Source organism: Mustela erminea, chromosome 10 (genome assembly GCF_009829155.1).
Source record: "Mustela erminea isolate mMusErm1 chromosome 10, mMusErm1.Pri, whole genome shotgun sequence".
Lineage (NCBI taxonomy): Eukaryota > Metazoa > Chordata > Mammalia > Carnivora > Mustelidae > Mustela > Mustela erminea.
The window spans coordinates 28,985,597-29,009,781 of NC_045623.1; the positions used below are offsets into that span (position 1 = coordinate 28,985,597).

The following is a 24,185-nucleotide window of genomic DNA, read 5'->3' on the forward strand; positions in this document are numbered from 1 at the left end:
GTTTTGATTTTCTAAGGAGTGTTTTAAAGTGTGTTATTATCTATCACTTCTCGGCCTTTTGGCTAAGATCAAGTGTAAAGTGTATTATTATATTTATTGTCATTCAAATAGACCATTTTAACGTGGATTCTTAGGTATTTAGGATTATGAGTTGCTACTATATGGGGTATTTTTTTGATCCTCTCTCCTGTTTATATATGAAAGCTATTAATTTCTTTGTACTAAGTTTGTTCCCACTAATTGCTGAATTCTCAATTTGTAGTATTTTTTCCAACTAATTCTGTTGGAAATTCCAGGTAAAAGATTATATATTATCTGCAAATAATGTTAGTTTTATTTCCTTTTTTTCAGGTACTTGCTTTGGCTAGTACTTCTCAAAGAATGTTAAGTAATATTAGTAATAGCAGATATCCTTGACTTTTTCTTCTCTTTAAAAGGAATGCCTCTGCTGTTTGCCATTCAGCTTGATTCTGGCATTTCCACTGAGCCAAATGTATTTTATCATATAAGGAAATATTAGTCTATTCTTATATTATTGAGTAACTGCTTTATTAGACCAAAATTTGAATCCTTCAACACTGTGACAGACTTAAACATGAGCACAATTGATACTTTTTCCTCTAGAGAAGTAGCGTCTCTGCCTCTTGTCTTGAGTCTGGGTGGACCTGGGCTACATTAGCCCATAGACTACAGTGGAAGTGATGCTACGTGACTCCAGGGCCAGCTCAGCAAGGGCCATGCAGCTTTCTCCTTGTTTCTGGGAACACTTGCTCTTGGACTGCCAGTGTAAGAAGTCTGGTATCCCGAAGCCATCATGCCATGAGGAAACTTGGGCAACATGAGATATCACACCTTGGGACTCTGGTCAAGTCCCAGCTGAACTCAGCCTTAGGTCATCTCAGCCCATGAGCCAACCATGCAAGTGAAGAATCTCCCAGATATTTCCAGTCTCCAGTCATTCAGATGAGGCCCCAGGTATTATGCAGCAGAGAAAAGTCGCCTCTGCTATTTTCTTACTCTCTCTCTCTCTCTCTCTGTCCTCCTCCTCATTTCTCTCTCCCCTCTACCACCCAGTGGTATGTTATTATTTTTCTGTTTGTCATCTTTGTACTGCTAAATAAGCATTTCACATTTACTACTTTCTCTCTCAGCTTTAAATAAAATAATTTGTCAGTTATTACCTATGAGGACTCAGCAAAGTTATTCTGCATTTCAGCTCATCTTTCATGTTTTCAGTGACTTCCCACCTCCCTTCTGTATTCTTTTATTTCTGCTTTGTGGTCTTCTTGCATCAAGGTAATTGCTTCATTGAGTATATTTTTATTTTAATTCATGAAAAATTGTTAGGACAAGATTTTTATCTACTTAGGAGTGTTCTCCATCTGCTGGTTAGTTTTGTTGCTTGTTCCCACATGTTTTCATTATAGGATCTTTCTATCCATGCCTTTTCCTTTGTAACTTCTCATCAATGAATGAGTTACAGTTTCCCAAATCAGCTATTTTCCAGAGGTTCTTTTCCTGGGGTGGGGCCACAATGGGCTTCCAGACTTCATTGTCCTTCCCTGCTTCCCTAGAATTAGGTAGTTCTCTGCAAATACAGCTCATCTTTGGATCCTTTGTTCAGCCCTTTACTGTATCTGTCAGAGCCAGCTCAGGAGAGGACAAATTCCGCGCCAGCCCTGCTAACCTGAATTCCTCAACAATTCTGTTAACTTTAGCACTTCTTCAAGGGAGCCCTTCGCCTTCAGGAAGAGTATTCTTGCTGGCACTCCCTACATCCCACCATCCCCAGGATGTCTCGCCGCCATCTGTGATGCTTCTTTTTGTTTCCTCCTCTACAGCTACTACACGGTTTCAGCTTCTCTTGGCAGCTCTCACAGGTGTTGCAGTCTGTGGCTTATATTTGTCTCCTGGTTGGGTTTTTTTTTTTGGTTTTTTTTTTTTTTTCCCCTCTCTCTTTTCCTTTTGTATGATCCTTAAGACAAGGGGGAAGTGCTGCCATGCACGGCCTCATGAATACCAGAATTCTGACATAATCTCGAGAAGCTTTATGCTTCCCATTTTATCATGGTTGACTCTGGTTTTGTCACTCTGGTTTTAATGAATTTACCCTCGATAAAAATAGTTCACTTTCTTCTCACCTAGTGTGTGTATAAAACTGGTTTAGTCCATCAGAGGCTTTCTTAGCTAGAATAAACCATCTCATCTGGGAAAGCATAAAAATAATGTAAAGGGAATGATAAACCCAGATGCAATAGAATTCTTCCACTCAGTCAATCTTGAAATGGAAGCAGGATTATTGCAAACCAACTTATGATGCCTTACCAGCTGCTGAATTGGAGCCCGCTTTAACTCTGCAAGATGACAGGATGAACTTATTTTCTTTCATGTAATGAAACCAGGATCTTTCATGGTCAGTAAGAGTGTGGAAGCATCTGGATTCATTGACTGCAACAGACCTTAATAGTGTGTAACTCGCTGGGGGAAAATTGTGTGTATCATATTGTCATTTTGCATCTGTTACTCTGATTAGGATCATTGTAATACATTCAAATTCATTAATGGTGGCTACTTTGGATCCCTAAATAATTAATGGAATCATAGGTGTCTCCCTGAGCAACAACCCGATGGCACTGTGTATTAGGCAGCGCTGTGAGTTCTGAATAAATACTTCTGACACGGCTGCATCTGTTTCGCCAGGCACCTCCTCTCGCGCAGGCTTTCTTAGCCAAACCTGCCAAGATGGGCAGAGCCAAGAGTGGAAACTAAAGGGGAGAGGAAAGCAGACCCCGTGCCTCATCACGCTCTGAGACACAGGCTGCCAGGTCCCAACTCATCCAATCCCAAACTAACTTGGATTTGGACATGGGCAGCACAGCTGACTTTCTGGATGAGAGCCAACAAACTGAGTCATCCAGTGACTCAGACTCTCTGGGATTCAGCATTTTAATAGCCACCCCAGTGATTCTTATGTGCCCTAAAGATCCAGAAGCTCTGGATAGAGACCTTTTGCCTAGGGGGAAAAAAAAAAGTTAGCAAGATGGACAAAACATGTTGTGAATCTTAGTCCCCTGGGCTGCTAGCGTGTTGTATGTGATTTTTCCTTACCCCACTGCCTCATAAGGTTTCAAGGTTTGAAGGAAAAGAATTTCTCCTACTTCCTACTTACAAAAAAATCCCTGCCTCCTCCACCTGATTTTGTTATTTGCTCTCCCCAGTCCAGCACCTACTCTGAGGATAATTAGCTGACCACACAGGAAGCAAAAATGTTAATATTTGGAGATTTTTTTTCTGAGAGTGAACTTAAAGGCATAAAAAAGAAAAGCTAATTTATTAGGCCACAATTAAAAACGCACACACGATTAACTATGGAAGTGCTTGTTTCCCAATATCCTGAGGACAATGATTCTTGGCAGATTTTTCAATTTATCTGCATTTCATCAAAGTAGAAGACTCTACAAATACAGGGCCACGGCCTCCCCTGGGGCTCTGCAGAGGTCATGGAAACCTCTTATCTTCACAAACTGCAAATGTTAATAAAGATAATGCCTGAGTCAGGAACTGCGGAGTTAAAGTGTATTTGTAAATGTCCCGGAAACTAGATGGAAAGAGGAGGAAGAGAAAGAGAGATAAAAGCAGAAAGAGAAGGTGGAGAAGAGGAGGGGAAGAATGGGTCAAGGAACTCTGAAGCAATTTACATCCCAGAAATCCCCCTGATCCTGTGGATGGGAGCCAGCATAGGTGAGCTTTCTGCAAAACCGCATTTCCAGATGCCCTCCAGAAAGTAGCCATAGATGAGCTCAGTAGCCCTACTCATGTCCACCACTAGAAAAATTGATACATAGATGAGCTCAGTAGCCCTACTCATGTCCACCACTAGAGTATCAAAGTAGTCAAAGGGAGCCAGATGATTCTTGCCGACTCCAGATGTCCAAGTTACTACTCACACTGCAAAATGTCATGAGCCCATGAAGCTAATACATGGCACTTGCAAATGGAAAGGAGTATTGAGAGAAGAACACATTTTAGCAAAATATCACTGGTTAGCCACCGTTGTCAGGCCTTATTAAGTGTCAAGCATTAATTTATTTAAATTTTATCCTGTTGCAAACTCTCCAGATTACACTTATTTTCCTGATGAGACAACTAAATATGTGGTAAGGACCTTCCATCTTGTGAGTGGTGGAACCAGCCACATACAACTCACCCTAAAGTCTATGCTTTTACACACTATCCTAGTACAGAAGATGCTGGAACCCTCCAGTGGAATAGGCTTACAGAATGACCTTCTGGGAAGATACACAGGAGGAAGAGTCACCATCTAAGGCTGACACTCAGTTTGGCTAGATGAGAGCTGCTGAGAGATCTGGGGAAACCAACCTGGCCTTGGATATAGGCAGCACAGCTGGCTTTCTGGATGGGAGTCGTTAAGAATTTCTGGTTCCGTCAGACAGCAACTGCCCTGTAGTGGATATCCATTAAATAAGTTATTTCATTTTTACTTTGCCAATCCGTATTCCCAGTGGTAAATGTAATTTTGCCTGAACCATGGTAAAGGCCCCCCGCCCCCAAGATGCATGATGAATGAGTCAGTACATACATTAACTGCTGAATGAATCAACTGGTGTATAAAGAACTAAGCACACCCATACTTACCCGCAGGAAATCACTGCACGTAGACCAACACACCAATCCTACCATCATCAGTCCTTTTCGTAGACATCAGTGCCCAGGCTCTGCATTATAAAGTATAGTCATTGTCATAGCTGCCTATGTAACAGACTGTGCCAAGAGCAGTAGTAAATGAGGTCTAATGAGCATTCCCAGCTAGTGACACACACCACCAGGGTTTTTGTCCATGCACATTCGTTTTTAGCATTTCCTCGCAGTGCCCCTTTACACAAGAATCAATCCGGACTTCTAATCACTTGCTCTTTGACCTAAAGCGTATGGATTTACAGCATACTTTTCAGGGCTATGGGATCTTTATCTTGGATTTTCCCAGTTTAAAAATCAATCTTAACAATCAGAGCTAATTAGAGATCAACAAAACCTTCCAATCTCTACCTAGGACCTATGAAAGTATTTTAAAACCTATACAATTTCCAACTGAGTCGAAGTTCATTTCATGGGCAAATATAGGAAGGACCCATGCTTAGCAAATAGATTCTTTAGTTGCACAGCTTTCAATTAACAGATGCCTTCATGATGGAAAAAAACAAAGAACAAGAAGTTAGACCTCCTAAGTTTGAAAAATGTTTTCACCACTATTAGGTGTGACCTTGAACAAATCACTAAGCCACACTAGAGCTGTTTGCCCCCCTGAGAGATGAAGTGTTGATCTCTCTGCTAGTTCTATAAACACACAGTATTATTATAGTCCATCTCATTCCGTAAGTTTGCCTTGTTTCTCAACAAGTTTGTGAATTACTTGAGGATGTGAAGTAAACTTTCTTCTTCCATCTCTTCCACCACTTCCAGAACAGTTAAACACAAAAAGCAGATCAACTGGTTCCGCATCAGGGTTCCGCGTGTTTGCCTACCAAGCGTATGAAAACCTTCCCAAATTAATGTATAGAAAACACTTTGGTAATCAGAACAGTGTGCTGCATCTGGGAGGGAGGGGATTTTTCTTTTTCATTTCTCACGTTTGCGAGATCCCGTGTGTGTGTGTGTGTGTGTGTGTGTGTGTGTGTGTGTGTAAAACAATCCATGCTTCTTTCACCCTTGGTTAAAAATTTTAATGGTTTCATACATGATTTCCCCAAGTGAAATTTCCATTGAAAATGGAAAATACTCAATTTCTGTTTGCACTAAGTGGTTTAAAATGCGTGACAATTAACAAATGAATCACAGGCAACCTCTTCCTGTAACTAATGCACTGCAAGCCAGCTTCATCAATTACAGCAAGGATACAATATCCACTTTCTCAAACAGCCAGGTTTCTTAGACCTCGTGCCTTTCTGTTTGTTTGCCTTCCTATTCTCTTTCTCGGTGCTCTCTTCATAAATTGTCTCCAGCAAATTATAGCAAAGGTGTCTCTCTTCTCTATTGCCACTTTGCAATCTATACTTAACTGCGGAGTAACAGCAACGAAAGCCATAACTAACAGCGCCGACTCCAGTCTTCTAAATCTGCAACTACAGCTTGGGAAGAATCTTCTATCAGGGTGTTACATGCTAGATTTAATGTGGATGTTGTAGTCTGAAGCGAAAATTATTTGTACAGCTGGAATATAACATTTGCATAAGTTACAATTAAAAGGGAAAATATAATTACAAATTTTCAACTTAATTTGAATGGTTTTTAAAATGCTCATTTGGCATAGGCAACAGCTTGCAGGCAAACAGAACGCAGACTCAGAGTTGCGTCCCTTTGTCTGAGTAGCAGGAGTGAACTCATTCTGAAGGGTTTGCTTTAACCCCTGAATCCCAACATAACCAGCAGTGAGGACCTCAGGTACAAGGCACTGCTGGTTTTCAAAATGGGATTACGGCATACGCCGCAATTCACAAATATTTGCATCTTTTAATTGTTTCTAAAACTGAAGTGGCAAGTGGCATTGAACAGGAAGGTTCTTTCTCTTGTGGAGTGAATGAGCAGTGGAATTTTAACTAGTTTCATTTCCTTTCAGCTCTCAGATCTGAGATCTGTGGTCACATCTCCTGTACAATGTGTTCCTCATATCACAGTCTCTTTAATGGCTCCAGTTTCTGATTTTTTTTCCCCTCCTTAATTACATGTCTTTTTCTTGTAGCTACTTCATGCTGAAGGCACGTCATTCTTCCCAGATGTGGGCTCGGCTAGGTGTCCGTGCCCTGAGTCGGTTTGTTCGTTTGTTTTCAGGGTTTCTTTCTAAGAAGCAAAGGAATCCTTTTATTCTCTTCAAACATGAGAATCCAAATTTTCATAAAATCCTTTGTACAGCATGTGTACTTGAAACCCTGCTTCCCCAAAGTCATGGTAACTGTGATTATTATGTAACATGCATTGTGTCGCATCAATAGTTTTGAAAAAGAGAGAAAAAGGAGAAAATTATTCCATTCAGTCTTTCTCAGAAGAAAAAAAATGCATCCAAAAAGACCTATGAACAGGAAAAATTTGCTATTATTATGAATTACACAATTAACTATGCCTATCTATGTTTTTGATCCTAGTTTTCACAGCAATCTCCAAATAATGAGACACCAGAACATACTCTTAGGAAAAAAAAATCATAAAAACCGATCCTTTGTTCTATTTGCCCTGGAATCTGAAAAGGAAATTCTGTGGCAAACAGAAAAACATAAAGGAATAATATAACCTTATTGTATCTTTTTCCTGAGAAACTACAAAGGTGCTCCGTTGATTGAGAGTATTATTAAGTAGCATGATTTTTTTTTTTTAAATCATAGAAACCCTGTCTATTTATGGGACAATGAGCGGACCATCACACCACCTTCAGGACAATGAGCTGCTGTGTGGAGTTACCGGCTGAAAGTAACAAGAAAATTACTGAAGTGATATTCTTGTGCACAGTCGTCTTCTATACCATAGACCTAGAATAACTTTATCACTCAAAACTGAGGTATGAATTTAAAAAAAATGTATGTGTAGATATTTTATTTATGTTGGATACACATTCATTTTACCTATACTGAAAACATTCCAGTATTTTAATGAATTTTATACTGGGACCTATCGGCTCCTGGCAACTTCCAGGTCCACCAGCTTTACCATTTCTCTTCTTCTTGGTGCATCGCAGAATATTGTACCAGACCCTAAGTTTATATTCAAAGTCATAATAAGCCAGAAGCAGACCATTTACTAGAATGAATGGTATTTCCCAAATTGTAGAACATTTACCACTAGGGGGATCATTTTAGTTGCCTCCCATCAAATATTTACATTGTTATCTATTTATTTTTTAAAATATAATATCACATCAAATGCTTGATTTCACCAATTTTATTACTTAGAATTATTGCCTTTTAACTTGCTTTAAAGAAAAATGTGGAGAAAAATATCACAGATGGTATGCAGGCATAGTAAAGTCATCAAAGAGAAATCATTTCTCTATCAGGGATGAGTTCTTAATTTTAAAAAAGAAAGGCATTTTTCACACAATTTTTAAAGAGAATTAAAACCTGGGACACCTGGGTGGCTCAGTTGGTTAAGCAGCTGCCTTCGGCTCAGGTCATGATCCCAGCGTCCTGGGATCGAGTCCCACATCGGGCTCCTTGCTCCGCAGGGAGCCTGCTTCTCCCCCTGACTCTGCCTTCCACTCTGTCGGCCTGTGCTCGCTCTCGCTCGCTCTCTCTGACAAATAAATAAAATCTTAAAAAAAAAAAATTTAAGAAAATTAAAACCTGAAGAAAGAAAAAAAACTACTTTACTTTTTACTTCTCTCCTGGATGCATGGAAAACATTTCTCAAAAAGAGGAAAAGCACCACAGCACAGTGATTTTTCCTTGATATGCAGAGAGTAGACTCGGAGCAGGCATTCTCAGGAACATAGGGGAATTCTTCCAGAAGGTACCTCACAAGCAGCCAGGAGAGGCAGGGATAAAGAAGAACCTTGACAACTGGTAGACACGGTGCATGTTGTTTCTAGTAGCTCAGAAGGTCACATCAGGGCAGGACTGGGTGAGGCTGACCATCAGGTGAGAGCTACCCATGAAGGAGACCCTGGATGGAGTCCCCCAGAGGTGGAAGTGAATGAATGTGCCTGAACAGGCCAGCCGTCCCCTCTCTCCGCGCTCCATGCGCTCCATAAGCTGTGCTTCCTCTCCCTCCCTCCTCCCCCCACCCCTTCTTCTCTCCTCCTGACTTTTTTTTTTTCTTTTTTAAGATTTACTTATTTATTTGAATGAGAGACTATGGACTCTGAAAAACAATCTGAGGGGTTTGAAGTGGCGGGGGGGTGGGAGGTTGGGGTAGCAGGTGGTGGGTATTATAGAGGGCACGGATTGCATGGAGCACTGGGTGTGGTACAAAAATAATGAATACTGTTTTTCTGAAAATAAATTAATTAATTAAAAAAAAAGATTTACTTATTTATTTGAGAGGTGGTGGGGAGGGGCAGAAGGGGAGGGTGAGAGAATCCAAGCAGACTCCACACTGAACAGGAAACCCAACGAAGGGCTCGATTTCTCAAGCCTGATATCAGGACCTGAGCCAAAGCCAAGAGTCAGGGGTTCAACCAACTGTGCTACCCACACACCCTGCTTCTCCTGTCTCTCACTGACTGAACTAACTACAGTAGCATAGGAATCTATTATATCATTATTTACTGTCTTTACATAAAGTTTTTTGTCTTTTCTTCTGAGTTTGAAATGGAGATGATTTTAAAGCTTCATATTTCCAGTTCTCTAGAAAGGCTGGACTAGGGGCACCTGGGTGGCTCAGTGGGTTAAAACCTCTGCCTTTGGCTCAGGTCATGATCCCAGGGTCCTGGGATTGAGGCCTGCATCTGGCTCTCTGCTCAGCAGGGAGCCTGCTGACTTTCCTCTCTCTGCTTGCCTCTCTGTCTACTTGTAATCTCTCTCTGTCAAATAAATAAATAAAATCCTAAAAAAAAAAAAAAGGCTGGATTAGTCTAAGAATAGCCTTAAGTTGGTTTTCACTTATACATGGTTCTAGAATATATATTCTGTATGATTCAGGACCTCTCCCACCCTCAAGATTGAAAATAGAGCAACAATTAGTGCTGGAGCAAGGGCACTCTTTCCCCTTCTTGGTAGGAAGAATAATAAAGGTAATATAAGAATAATGAATAGGGACGCCTGGGTGGCTCAGTTGGTTGGGCAGCTGCCTTCGGCTCAGGTCATGATCCCAGGGTCCTGGGATCGAGTCCCACATCGGGCTCTTTGCTCAGCAGGGAGCCTGCTTCTCCCTCTGCCTCTGCCTGCCTCTTTGTCTGCCTGTGCTCACTCGCTCTCTCTCCCTCTGTCTCTGGCAAGTAAATAAATAAAATCTTTAAAAAAAAAAAAGAAGAATGAATAGACTGGAAGAAGACAAAGACCTATAGGAGGGATGCTTCTGAGAACCATAGCATTTTGATGTACTTTGTAGTATTTTGAAGAAGTCATGCCATTTCAAATGGTAATCAAGGGAACTCTAGAGTAATTTACTATGAAGAGAAAACATAACATTCTTAGAATATTTCTTAAAACCCATGTAAGCTATACCTCCTAGAGCAACTGTTAGAATGAATGGATGCGATAGAGCAGGGGTAGTCACGTCAAATTCTTCAGAGCCCTGTAGTAGCTGGAGGCAGGGGGGAGGAGTTGTAAGGTAAGGAAAAGGCATTATGGGACAAGCTCTCAGGACTCCACCATCCTCTCCAACCACTGCAACTCCATTGTTCCCTATTTTCTATGTATGGGAATCACTAAAGAATCCATTTCTTAAATAAAAGGATCCCCCTGTTTTTAAAACTTGGAAAATCATGGGAATAGAAAAATTCATGTTCCTAGATTGACCCTGGGAAAATAGAACAACTATAAGGATGGTAAATGTTTCTTCAGGCTGATCATTTCTTTTTTGATTCCTCAAAAAGCTCATTAAGCTCTATTCTGGTCCTCTGTGACCTTGGAAATCTTTTCTTACTCCCCATACCCCCTGCTCCTTGCGGGGCGGAAGAGAAACATAGATCACATTGATTGGGTTACTCTCCTTACAATTTTATGTAAATTTGCCAAAGAACTAAGATCTCTGTTCTGACAAGAGTCAGGCAAGTCTAAATAGTTCTCACAGACAGAGCTGACAAAATTCACAAGTAGTTTGGGTCTAAGAGACTCATTAATTTCGAATAGGCGTTTGATTCCCAAAGGGAAGACATACTTCATCAGTTGGAGCATTGTGATGTCACAGAAGAACTTCATTAGTGTGCTGGTTAGAAGGGAGTCACGAGAGTAAGTAAAATTAAATGTAAGTAACTGCCTAATTAGGTGTCCATGAAAACTGAAGAGCCTCCAAAGTCATTAGAGATGACCGTGCCAGGCAGGCAGCTTCTCAGACTAAGAATTGGTGCTTTCATAACCTTCACAGCAGGAAGGTGGATGAGAGATTCCACTTAGGTCCCCAGAAGACTTGTTAACCTGGATGAAGCCATTCAAGGCAATCAAGTCTGACATCATCCCCATGGTTGAGGTCCTCTGTTGCAGTAGTCCTAGACCTTCTTGAGGTCATTCTAGTAGAATAGAATACTACTCAGGGCACCTGGGTGGCTCAGTCAGTTAAGTCTCTGCCTCCAGCTCAGGTCTTGGCCCCAGGGTCCTAGGATAGAGTCCCACATCAGGATCCATGTTCAGCGGGGAGTCTGCTGCTCCTCTGCCTCTCCCCCCCACTTATGCTCTCTTTCAAACTCTCTGTCAAATAAATACATAAAATCTTTAGAAAAAATAAAAAGGATAGAATACTCGGGAATCACCTCCACTCAAGCCGAGGCAGGGGTGGGAGCAGGCATAAAATGAAAGGAAACTTTATCACAAGGAATGAGCAAAAGGGAACTGATTCTGAAAAAAGGCATTGCAAGCATTTAGCTCACATTAGAACCATGCAGATACAGCCTTGTGCCAACCGATACCACAAAAGTTAATCCACAGACCAAGCAGACATTAAGTAGACTTTAAACTGTAAGTTGAAACCTTCCACTTGATAGAACATTAGAGAGCTCTTTTCTCCTGCACTATGAGGTCAAAGCTGTTGTCATCACTCTTGTCTTTCCATCCCCACCCTTGCCTATCAAATAATGTCCTAGGTTCCTAGCACGCATCAAGGACTCTTCCAGACCCACCCCACTCTCCCTTCCCCACCTTACCTCTCACCTGTCATAGGCTGACCCCTTATAGATCTTGTAGTCTGTGCTTGGTCTAGTTGTGCCCTTTTATCCAAAGTCTCTGAAGGGCAAAACAATATTCATCTTTCCGAGTCTAGTTCAAATTTTTCTTCCTTCCCTGAAGAGTTCATTATTCTTCCTTTGTGTTACAGACATATTTCAAGCATCTACTTTTAGCATCTTATTTGACCAAGGGTGTGGGGAAAGCAGTTCTCCCTCAAGCCTATGGCCAGATCTATCTGCAGAGGTCTAACATTCAATGGTGTGCACCCAGGAATTATGCACACGGGGCACTGAGAGGGGTCATTGAGTAGGTAACAACCCCGGGAGGACAGGGGAGGGAGGATCAGAGGACAGTGTGGGACTGGCCTCCTGCACCTGTCCCCACTCCACCCTCATGGATACATGTGTAGGTCGTATCAACTGGCATTGAGAGTGTGAATTCTAAAGCTCAGTGCCTGCATTCAAATTTCAATTCTGTTACATACGAGTTGCCTTGAGTGAGTCAGTTAACCTCTCTAGCTTCAGTGGAGATGGTAATAATAGCATTCCTGCCTCATGGTTCTGTCATGAGAATTATACAAGTTAATGAACACGAAGCCCCCAGCAGCGCCTGTCACACAATAAGCATCATATAATAAGCACCAGCTATTATACTTAGGAAGAGAGATGACAGTTAAGTAAAAAATTGAAAATGCTATAAGGCCTTGGGGCACATGCAGCACTAACTTGGAACCACTAAGTTGAGAGAAAACAAAATCTAGGTGTTCTTCCCACCTCTACCATTGACCAGAGACAGCACGGCACTTTGAAGTGGTGGCGTTTAGTGGGACTGGAAACAGAAGGCTCCCGGGCTTGACAGGGACAGTGGCACTCAGAGAGATGGAGTCTCAGCAGAGACAGCAGCAGGGACCATCAGGAGCCATGGCCATCACCGTGTGGGCTTTGTGGTACCCAGAGGTGAGGTCACAAGACATCCAAGATGGCCAGTGAGTGCAGAGCAATGTGAGTGACAGCAGGAGCCTGGTTGAAGTGAAGCCACCCAGGGGACAAGGCAACTGTGTCAGCAAAGGCAGTGATGACCACATAGGAAGGGTCAGGACTCAGCAGAACCCACAGGGTGAGACGCTGGACTTACCCACATGCCCATGGGAACTATTCCTTGGGTCCACCGGAAATACTTGGGAGGTGGGGTTTTACCAGGACACAGAGGTCCTCTATGGGTCTGATGTTCTCAATTCCTCAGATTATCATTGGTGTGACTTTATGTTTACAGAAAGGGAATACTGAGACATCATTAAAAGCACAAGCTTTGGTTTCAGACAGGTTTGCACTTCCACTAAAAGTATTTACTTGGCATCTATCCTCTGCCTCAAGCCCTGCTCTAGTCAATGGAAATACCACAGTGAACACGGCAAATATGATTTCTCCTCCCATAGAGCTACCTTAGAAAGGGGCCACAGACAAGAAACAAGAAAACAAATCAATAAGGTCTTGCCTGTTTAGGAGCTGTGAAAGCAATAATGTAGATGATATGGTGTCCAGATGGGGTAGAGAGAGCTACTTACATAGGGCAGCCAAGTTAAAGTCTCTCATTCACAATGAGGGCTAATAGCCACGGAAGATCTGGGAACAGAAGGTGGGACCCTCAGGTAAAAGATTTGGCATATTAGAGGAACAAAGGAAGGACAGTAAGTCCAAATAACAGTCAGCTAACTGTGGTGTGGGGGCCAAATCTGGCCCGCTACCTGTTCATTAAATAAAGTTTTATTAGAACACAGCCACCCTCATCCGTTTGTCTGTAGCAACTTTCAAGCTATAATAGCAGAGTTGAGCAGGTAGATGCCACAGGGATTTTATGGCCTGAAAAACCTGTGAGAATTCTATCTGGCCCTTTACAGAAAGCCAGCCGACCTCTGGTCTAAAGGCCAGTGAACAAGCTGGGTGAAAGCAGCAGTAACTGAGCTGAAGGGGTTGGGTGCTGGCAGGCAGCAAACAGCAGACACTACAAACTTGGATTCTATCCCCCATGTGATAGAAAGCCATGGAAGGGTCCCGGCAAGGGAGACGCGTGATCTGCTTCATGTTCTTCATTTTGGGAGCCTTATGGAGAGCACTGCGGGGGCCAAGTGGCAGCAGGGACAGCGATTAGACAGACACCGCTGAGCCCTGTGAGAGAGGAAGGTGCCTTGCATAAGGTTGCTAGCGGCGCAGATGGGGACAAGGAGTCAAGACGGAATGTCTCAGGTATAACCGGCTTGAGACTCCCCACTCAGCTGGGCCATGGCAGGCAAGTGACTATGTCACTCTCAGCCTCAGTTTCTCGCCAGTAAAATCCTCACACCGGTATTGTGTAGATTAAATTACAAAGGCGCCCGAGGTATCTGTCAAAAAGTCAGTGTTCAAGAGATGTTGGCGTTACTGTTCTGCTGTCGAGGCACTGATATTGACCGCTGAGGCCCACAAGAACGAGGTCCCAGCGTGGACCTCGCTGGGCTGCTTCTCTCCTAGTGGGACGCCTCCGTCCCTGATGAGGCTCGTCGGTCCCCCAGAGACAAGGACGCTCTTACTCATCGTTATAGCCCCCAAATGGTGCCTGGCACTTGGTGAATGGTTAATAAATGTTTGTTGATTAAACTACCAAGTTTTTGTTTTTTTCCCCAAAAAAGGAAAAGAATTATTCATTCTGCCATTTTCACCAGAAGTGTTTTGTTTTTAGGCTTGATATGGTATATTTTGATGACACAGAATATTCTGAAGATAGAGAAGTAGTTGTCTCTAAGGAGAGCTAGTCCCCAGCATCCCCTCTGGTGCAAGAGGGAACTCAGAAACTGCCCCCAAGAACCTCCAAGCTGACAAGATACATATATGATGATCATAATTATATATTAAATCTGGACTAAGAAGTCACCACGTACAAGAAAGTCAGTCATATCAGACAGATCTACATATCAAAAATCTCTGCCACAAAGCAGACCCAGTAAGAGTCAAAAACCATTGTTCTAAGTGTCAAGTTGTTTTCAGACTTCCACTTCAAACTAGTTGGACATCCTGAAGCCTTGTCCAGACATATCAAAGGAGCTCCTTTCCTACATTATTACCTTGTTTCTTTTATGGATTCATTATTCTGGCTATAAAACTAAAAGGATCTCTCCCAAAATTGAAATTTCTGAATTTTGGGTCAACTTTCTTGTCCTTTGACACACCATTTACCAAGAAAGACTGGAAATCTATCCTTCACAAAGGAGTTAAGTTTTGTCATCATAAAATGACCAGTGCTGTCTGAACAATTGTTTCAAATGAAATTAAGTATGACATGTAACGTTGACATACAAACACATTTTCGAATGAAATATGATATCCATAAAGTAGATACATACTTTGTGACATTTTTACTTTTATTAAAAAAAAAAGGGTCAAAAACCACTATGGTTGTACAATACATAATTATGAAACCCTGAAAGGGCGAAATAAACTATTAATAGACATATCACCTGTGTATTCATAGTAGTTATATGTATACTTACTATACACTTATTGCTCTATCTAAAAAATGAATTAGAATTCCTTGAAAATCAAAATAAGATGGAGAGAATGTCTCAGTAGTGGTCACCAAATCTAGAAGTATTCTATGCAAACTTACTAATTTAGCCAACAAACTCCGAAAGCATAGGAAATTGAAAATAAGAAAAATATTTAAAATAACAGTATTAAAATGAGAATCCCTTACAATAGTAAAGGAAAAGGTGGAAATCCTTGAAACATCAGTGAGCAGCCATGAGGAGGGAGTTGTTGTTTTTTTTTTAACACGAAGCCTGGCAACTCACAAATAACGTATGTTCCATATTATGTGGCAGTTGCTATAGTAACAACCTTTATTTTCTGAAACAGTACACAGATGTGTACAACATACTAACTTGCTGGTTATAAATTACGGCTCTTCCCATAGTTCAATAACTTAAGAATTCTACGTTTCTGAAATCTCAAAAGTTCTGTTGTTATTAAATTTCTTTTATGAGATAATTTTCCTTGTACTTTCAAAATGAGAGTGTTCCCATACAGGCCGAGAGAAAGGAGGGATGAGAAAATGGGGTATATCAGAGAGTAGCAGCAGACTGAGGTCTGTTTTCTACAGAGTCTGGACGAAACCCACTGAAATGAGGACATTATTTTAATGAATTAGGCGTCAGGTACAATAGTGAAAAGAAATCAGTCGCTAGCAAAATGATGTTACAAATAAAGTTATGAATTGATTTTTTATTACAAGGTGTCATATTTGCAGTTTTAAAATAAATGAAGATTATTTCTTAGAAATGTTATGAACATTAATATAATTTTATAAGCGACAACAGTGTGGGGGAAAGAATTAGGCTAGTTACTTGACTTCAAGTGAAGTTTTTTTGAATCTTAAAAAGGCCTGAGTCTGGGAAAAATGTCTATTCCTCTATTTAATAAGAGATAAGTATCTCTTTGTCAGGTGACAAAACAGAAAACAGAGTTTTACTGATTGGGATATTTTTCTTTTTGTATTTTATTTTATTTTTTTTTTTTAAAGATTTTATTTGTTCATTTGACACAGAGAGATCACAAGTAGGCAGAGAGGCAGGCAGAGAGAGAGAGAGAGGAGGAAGCAGGCTCCCCGCGGAGCAGAGAACCCGATGCGGGACTCGATCCCAGGACCCTGAGATCATGACCTGAGCCGAAGGCAGCGGCTTAACCCACTGAGCCACCCAGGCGCCCTTCTTTTTGTATTTTAACCCTTAATCCACAAATATTTATCCAGTGCCTTCTATGTGCAGGGAACTGTCTGTGCCTAGATGTGTACAGATATGTGTAGAAACATAAATTATAGAAAAACTGAGTTCTGGAGATGTTTTTTCCCTATTCTGAAAATTTACATATGTTTTCCATTTGCCGGATCTGAATACTTTCTTTAATAGACGGTTCAAACTGTAGATTTTTAAACCCTGTCAAAGAGTCATCTCTGCAGCATTTTTCAGGCTCAAGTTTACTGCCTGGGAAACACGTTTGAAAATAAGGTTATATATTTAGCATTTGCAGTTAAAAGTCAACTTCCTAAAATTGTGTGTCTGTGTGTATATACACATTTATATATATACCTATATATCTCACATACATATACATTTGTATACATGTATACATCTATATATATATTTCTAGATATAAGGAAGTGTGCAAGTATCCTCCTGTAACAAAGTAACAAACACCCCTGACTTAGAAAGTCCAGCAATTACAATGCTGATAGATTTACCTAACAAACACAAAACACTTGGAAATGCTATTTCAAGTGACAATACAGTTAGATTCAAATTCAAAATTGTCTTATAGGAGCAATGACAGGATGCGAAACAACTGAATACCATGCAGACAAGAACAAATCATTTTGAAAAGCTTGCACCATTAGTGGTTGTTAAAATTTTGCTAATGCTTTCCACACACATACTCCTTTCTGTATCATTCTGAGATATATTAAAAACAGGACCATGACTAATCCATTCAAGTCCTTACAATATCAGAGAGAGAGAGAGAGAGAGAGAGAGATTTAAGTTATCACCTAATGGGGGCTTAGAGGCTGGAACTCGGAACCCAACCGAAAAAGAGTACTTCACTGTTAGATGCATTTTAAAAGTATTACTTAAATTACATTTAAGTCATCAGATAATTATGAACTTTCTTCTCTTTTATATTTATATGGCATATTTATTGAATTGCACAGTATGCTTTTACAATAAAGTGCTTTTTACGTTGCCGCCTTTGTTCATCCAAAATAAAACTGACAGTTATCCTTTTATAAGCTATTCCGAGAACATTTTCTCTTCTTTGAAGCTGATTGATGCACTACTTTAAATGTTCCTGCAAATATCTTTTCAATTCAAGTTTTTGCATAATGTAATAAGAAGATAAAAGAATTCTATACTTCAACGAGAGACATTACAAAGCAAGTAGAGACATTATCAAGGGCATTAACATGCTCCTAATAGCAATAAAACCTTTTAACTGTCTGATGTAGAACATGCTCCCACCAAACCACCACATATTATGGTAATTGGCTCCAATTTCTGAATCTTACATTGTAAAGTTACAAAGAGTTAGGTAGAACTGAAAAACAAATCCAGAATGCTCATCTTGTTAGCGTTCCCACTATAAGATATTTGCCTGCTACCTTGAACAAGGACTGGTTTGGTCTGTGGTGCTGTGCTTTCCTGTGCTATCATATTTTCACATCCTGTCTCATTTTTATTCCTCTTGACTCTGATATAAATACACATTTTTTCCCAAATAACCCTCTTCTAACGCCAAAACATCATAGTAACAAAAATAGCATTTTTCTCAGAATTTCAGTGTAACAAATGGGTTCTCTGTTCATGCCTGTGTCACATCTCATTCACTTTATGTGTTCTCTCATCACAGGAAGATGCAATTGGGGAAAATATTCCATGAGGGCACTTTGATTTTTCTTTACAACACACTACCAAATTACGTGAGTAGCCTTTCCACTGTGGTTGAGAGGAAATATAATTTCCAACTAAAGTTGAGCCCAGATTCTGTTAAATTAAATAGCAGAGGGGGGAAAAAATAGTTCTTGGCTTTATTCCTCTTAGATGGGAAGCAGGGCAGTGGGGAATTGACACGAGTCGGTCCTTGGTGATTAACCTGCAGTTTATGGTTGTGTTTCCAGGTGACGGGCCCATCGCGCAGGAAGCTTCTCACAGGCTGTGGAGAGCAGCCTGTCTGCTTTGAGAAGTGCAGATCTATCAGGATCCACAGTCGGGCTCTGAAAAAGCTGTCATTTCATGTCTCTAAAACAGCCTCTGATTTAATGTACAAGATGTCAAGAAGTAAAGGACAATAAAATAAAAGCCAAAAAGGAGAACCATTTCAATTAAGAGTCATTTCTGTACCAATTCTTGGAAATCTAGTAAAATAAAAACTGTCAGAATCAATCTGTGTTTAAAAAGTTGATTTTTGTGGTGCTTACAGAGAAACTGCAAGACAGAAAAAAAAATACAAATTATTAACAGAGCAATTGAAGCTTTAAAAATTCCTTTCTCACTAGGTAGATATTCGGTTGTTAAATTTTCCTAAGGGACCTAGAGAAAGCATTTGCATAGAAGGTGCTGGGAGCTGGGAGAGAGGAGGAAAGAAATAAATCCTCATACAGAAAAAACCAACAAGTGTAAGCTGCGGTCCTATAAGGACTTTCATGCATTTCCAAGAATTTAATATTTTGATTGTCAATAATTAGAAGGCACATTTAAGACTTTGGGAATTTACCTTTTATTGTCATGATTTTCTAAAGGTGTTTGAATGTCCCTTTCAGAGAAAGATAAACATTTCTTCGAGGACTGCCCTGTCACCCCAGTAATCGAATACCTTAAAGGTGAAATGAGAAAAAAAAATCTTGATGAAATTTGGGGTAACCTTTTAGCTAAGAGTATAGTAATAACAAAGATAAAAGCATCGCCAAAAATAAATAAATAAAATTCTACCAAATGTGACTTCCTATGGAAGACACAACTTTTTAATTTTCATTTCTTTTAAAAACATGATATTTAAGAAACATGCATTATAACTCCATCCTCCTCTTATCCTTAGAATTTTTATGATGTTATGCTTTTTATTGCACATTTTCTATTGAGAGGGAGATATGGCAGGGAAAGAAGGGGTGAATTCACTTGCTGTCCCCAACTGATTTGTACATTTCAGGGATATGCCCCTTTCTATGGTCTATTTCTGGGTCCTTTATTTAAGAAAAAAAAATCAAGTTTCTCTGAAGGGAATACTTTACAGGAGAAAATTCACTCCCTTCTCATCAAATCAAGAACTTTTCTTAAAGTAACTCTACCACAAGCAAGAAGGGGAGCAGCCTCAGAACTGCCTCCAATCACAAGATGAAAAATAACAAAATCAGCTCACTCATGATTTCCTTAATATACTTAAAAGAGATACAATCCCACTGATGCCTCTAAAAATAAGAATGAGGAAAGGGCAACTTTATTGATTCCCTGCAAACCAACGAACGTGTAACTTATTGATAATACTAAACACCGTCTAAGCCTTTAGTGATTTCCAACCAAAAGTCTGCCTCTGAATGAAGGTTTAAATCATCGTATTAATATATTAGGGGGGAAATTATCATGGGAGACACTTGGAAATTAATTAAAAACCCTGCACTCAGTTTGTTTGTGAGAGGAGATAAATATCACACATGGGAAATGATGCCTGACAACCGCCATAGTTTTCAGATCCAAAATTAGACCCTGACAGCTATGTCTTTGTATGACTCTCCTTGGGGTATAATATGCAGAGATATAGAATGAGAAAATTTCTGATAGAAGTATTTATTACTGACACTTCCGAAACATTCCACGTGTGGCATCCGCAAAGCATGTTCCTCCACCTTCGACAGAAATGTCAGGTTTCCTTCCAAGATTTTTTTTTTCTACTCCTCTACCCCCTTCCCATCCCTCCCTCCCCATCCACCATCACCCCCACTTCTTCTCTAAAATATGATTTTTTTTTAGAAGTTCAACAGCAGCCCCTGGTGGAACTCAGCAGTTGTTTCAGCCTGAGCACAGTTGTTCAAGAAACTTCATCCCTCTTGTCAATAAAAATAAAAGTCTGTCCATTTGTCTATCACCATACCTGCACACTGTTCCTACAGGTCAGAGATCAGGATGAAGCCCCGAATGTACAAAAGCTGTGCTTTGTGATGGTAATTTTGGCCAATTTCTGTGGCTGAAGTTTTAACAAAATATATATATATATATATATATATATATATATATATATATATATATATATATGTAGCAAATAATAAACATCTGTCTCAAATGTCACCTTCATTTTATGCATGAAGACCAATAATTAACTCTTCATGAACAATGCTTACCACAGGGTGTGTGGAAATGAAGTGACCCCTCACGTGTGAGCCAGTGATCACCATTTTGTTTGGCTCATGTTGTGACAGAATCAGCTTTGTCACTAAGCAAAATGAGCTCTACAAAATGACAATCCTATGCAAAGAAGGGATTTCTCTGGGTCACGTTCAGAAAGCACCACAGAATGCCACTAGCTAGCCCCATCAGAATGGCAAGCTAGACTTAACAAGCAAACCTACCAAAATGCTTCTCAGTCTCTCCGAGAAGACTACTCCTTTCCCTGCTTGGTGGGCAGCCACAGATTATCATTTGAGGACAAGGAGGAAATGTGTGGCTCTTTGCATTAGGCATGGATGTCTGCACCTTTCATAAAGGTACCTGGTAGAGGCGCTCCAATCCAGCTTCCCTTCCTATGGGGTCATCTGCCTAGAGGATAGTCTACCCTCGTCTTAGCACAAAGTCATGGTTCTGTTGCTAAACCCTGTGCCTTTGGGGCAGCATCCCTGCCGAGGAGTTGCCATTTCCTCATTCACACAAAGGTGCCATATAGGCTAGAGGTAGCCTTGGTCCTAGACAATGAAAGAGAGAATTATATACTGAAGAAGCTTGCTTTCCTGATCCTCGAGGGTGCCAGGGTTGGGGGACATGGTAGGCATTCACCCTCCATGAGGCTGATGCTAAGACAAAGGAACAACTGGCAATTTACTCAAAATACCCAAAGGTTTACTTGAGTAAATTTATTCACTTGTGTATTTTGACTTTTCTCTTCTTAAATGACGCAGATTATTAAAATGAAAAGCAAACAGAACTTTGAAAGTTCTAAACAGCTTTACGATAAATACTAGAATAGCATTTATATGAAAGAGTGTTTTTTTAATTTTGTAAGTATTACACTTTACATTAGCCCTTCCCTTGCCCCTGAGTTCACTTACATCTCTTGACTAATCTCACGGGAAGCCGAATCAGTGAGCTGATGTGTTGAGACCAGAGATAATCCCAAGACAGGCTGCTTAGTGAGAAGCTCATGGGCACTGTATTTGACACAGGGGAATAAACGGTATAAAAAGAACTAATACTGGTCTCCAATGAGTTACATCTAGTGGAGGAACTATATCTATCTGGGTTACTTTAATACAGTGTGGTAGCGGCAAGCAGAGTCCTAAAAGACAGAGTGGGGCCCTTAGCTGGCCTTATGTAGGGATAACACTTGCACAACGCTTTAAAGAAACTATAAAGGAGCTATAGAAAAGAAAGGTAGAGGGCAAGATAGGAGGAGAATTCCTAGGACCCAAGGGCGAGGGTGTAACAGGACGTAGTATATCTGAAGAACTTTGGGCAGTTTGATCCTGCCAGCGCATAAAGGACAAGATGTCACATGTGAGTAGAAGCTGGGGAGGCAGGTCCATCCGGTCATGGAGAGCCCACCTGCCCTCTGAAGGAGATTGGGATTGTCCATTAGGCCATGGGATCAATGAAAAGACTTCTGTTAAGGAGTGGCACAGAAGGGGATGGCCTGAGACTGCAGGTCAGAAGACTAGTGAAAGTTTTTGTGATTATCCAAGAGAAAGAGGATAAAGGCCTGCAACCTGGGGGTGGTAGTGCAGTTGGAGAAGAAATGGTAGGTTTCAGAAATATTCAGAGATGAAAACCAAGAGCAGTTCATGCCTTAGTGGATAGGGGCACTGAGGGGGCGGTCCTGGATAATCCCCAGGGTTCAGGTATAGGAGACAACATGGATTGTGATGCTGACTTAGAGACCACCGGGGCCAGAATACGGCTTAGGGGAGAAGATGACACTCTAAAGTAGTACTTCTCAAAATATGTCCTCGAGTGCCCTCCTCTGGCCTCTGGACAGCTGCTTATAGTATTGGTTATTAACACCGCCCACAAATGTCATGGCGGGAGAGGACCTCATGGATGAAGTTCAGTGTCTTTCAAACTGTGTGCTATGGGGGTCAGATAGGTGGTACAGCAGTCAGGGCTACAGTCTGCCTTACTTGAGTCAACCCAAGAGGGTCGACTTTTCCTATTGTGTACAATAGAATACTTTAAAAAATTCAGTTTGAAAAAGGAAAACCACAGTTTGAAAACCACTTCCTTTTACAGAGAGGAAACTGAGGCTCATAGAAGTTGAACTATCTTGCCCACAGACACAAGTCTGTAGCAGAAGCTGAACTAGATCTGTGGCACCTAGTTCACCAGCCTCAATCCCTTTGCGCTATGGCTTCCAGCAAGAAGTAATTGTTTACTTGTGCTATGTTTTATAAAGTTGCCAGGAACCTCCTCCTCTCCACCATGCTCTTAGCAATTTCCTCCGCTTTAGTCTTTCAGTAAATGTTTATTGAGCATCTTCTGCATGCCAAGACCTCTTCTACTGAGAATACCTGGGCATTTCTATTTGGATTCCTGGTTCTGGTTTGTGATTCTCTGGTAGAGCTCTGCAGTCCCACTAGTATTCCACCATGACTGGATACAGTATGACCCAAGAAGCAGACAGGTATACTGGGAATTAATTCAGCCCCAAGTAAACACTATTATGGGTTTCCTAATTCATTGGAGGATATAGCTAACTTGTGTTTTTTAATCAAATTTTTGAAAATACATTTTTTAAAAAATCCATGAAGCTCCTAACATACAATAAGGTGCTATTCATAATTTTTTAAAGAATGACTTTTCAGATGTTACATACATGTTACTGTGTTCCATACAGAGTCTAGTGCTCACTGGAAATAATGCCTCACAACTCAATAAGCTTAATTTTATGAAACTTAGACCTGGTATCTGAAGTAATTGCAGGATAGCTTGCTTTCCAAAAGTGAGAATTCATACCAATAAACTTGATAACCCTTCTTCCCCATCATATAACTCAACAGCTGTTTGTCCCAATAGGGTAATTCCTAAAAGAAGGCAATGCAAATCCCTACCTAGAGAAATAAATAGAAAGACAAATGTAAGCTGAGGGGCTATTACAGCCTGTTGATCTCTCTCTCTCTCTCTCAAAACCCAATCCATCTTGAGAATCTGGTCCCAAGACTTCTAGAAGGGAACAGTGGGCTACAGCCCTGTCAGGTATATGAATCAAGGTGGGGACAGGAGGCAGCTAGGGGAAGCCCTCCGGCATGGGGACTGCCAGAGCTGAGATCCGCACAGGTCTTTCCAGGAACATTATACAACATCTTAACTATGGAGGGAAATCCATTGTTCTGTCTCTCCTGTTGGGGAATCCAAAAAATAAGTGATGAAAGAATCAGTCTTTCTTCAACTGCCCCATTATATATCACCACCCCACCCCAATCAATCTCTCATTTTCTTTCTGTGCTCTTTCCATTTGCAAGTAAGTCTTAAAATCAGAAACTCTGTGTATACCAACATATAAACAACACAATTCATTCAAAAAGGGCATTAAGAGTACACTTAACTTGGAGCGCCTGGATGGCTCAGTTGGTTTAGCATCTGCCTTC

At 40.7% G+C, this 24,185-nt stretch overlaps 3 long non-coding RNA genes and 1 pseudogene across 5 annotated transcripts in view; 2 read left to right on the forward strand and 2 right to left on the reverse strand.

The window, feature by feature from the left end:
• The window catches only part of LOC116567815, a 58,261-nt gene extending 39,657 nt beyond the window's left edge, over positions 1-18,604 (forward strand). The window contains exons 4-6 of the long non-coding RNA XR_004276351.1: positions 7,395-7,567; positions 18,254-18,323; positions 18,522-18,604. This is a non-coding gene — a long non-coding RNA (uncharacterized LOC116567815). The remainder of the gene's footprint in view (positions 1-7,394; positions 7,568-18,253; positions 18,324-18,521) is intronic.
• Positions 43-118, forward strand: LOC116568441 (annotated as a pseudogene).
• Positions 4,419-11,877, reverse strand: LOC116567817. Its single transcript, XR_004276353.1, has 3 exons — positions 11,811-11,877; positions 4,657-4,736; positions 4,419-4,462 (listed from the first exon to the last, which is right to left on the reverse strand). It is a non-coding gene; the product is annotated as an uncharacterized LOC116567817 (long non-coding RNA).
• Positions 18,605-18,740: 136 nt separating the features above from the next.
• Positions 18,741-24,185, reverse strand: part of LOC116567814 — a 47,779-nt gene continuing 42,334 nt past the window's right edge. For all 3 annotated transcript variants that reach the window (XR_004276349.1, XR_004276348.1, XR_004276350.1), the window contains 2 exons: positions 19,118-19,216; positions 18,741-18,828 (listed from right to left, as the gene is read on the reverse strand). This is a non-coding gene — a long non-coding RNA (uncharacterized LOC116567814). The remainder of the gene's footprint in view (positions 18,829-19,117; positions 19,217-24,185) is intronic.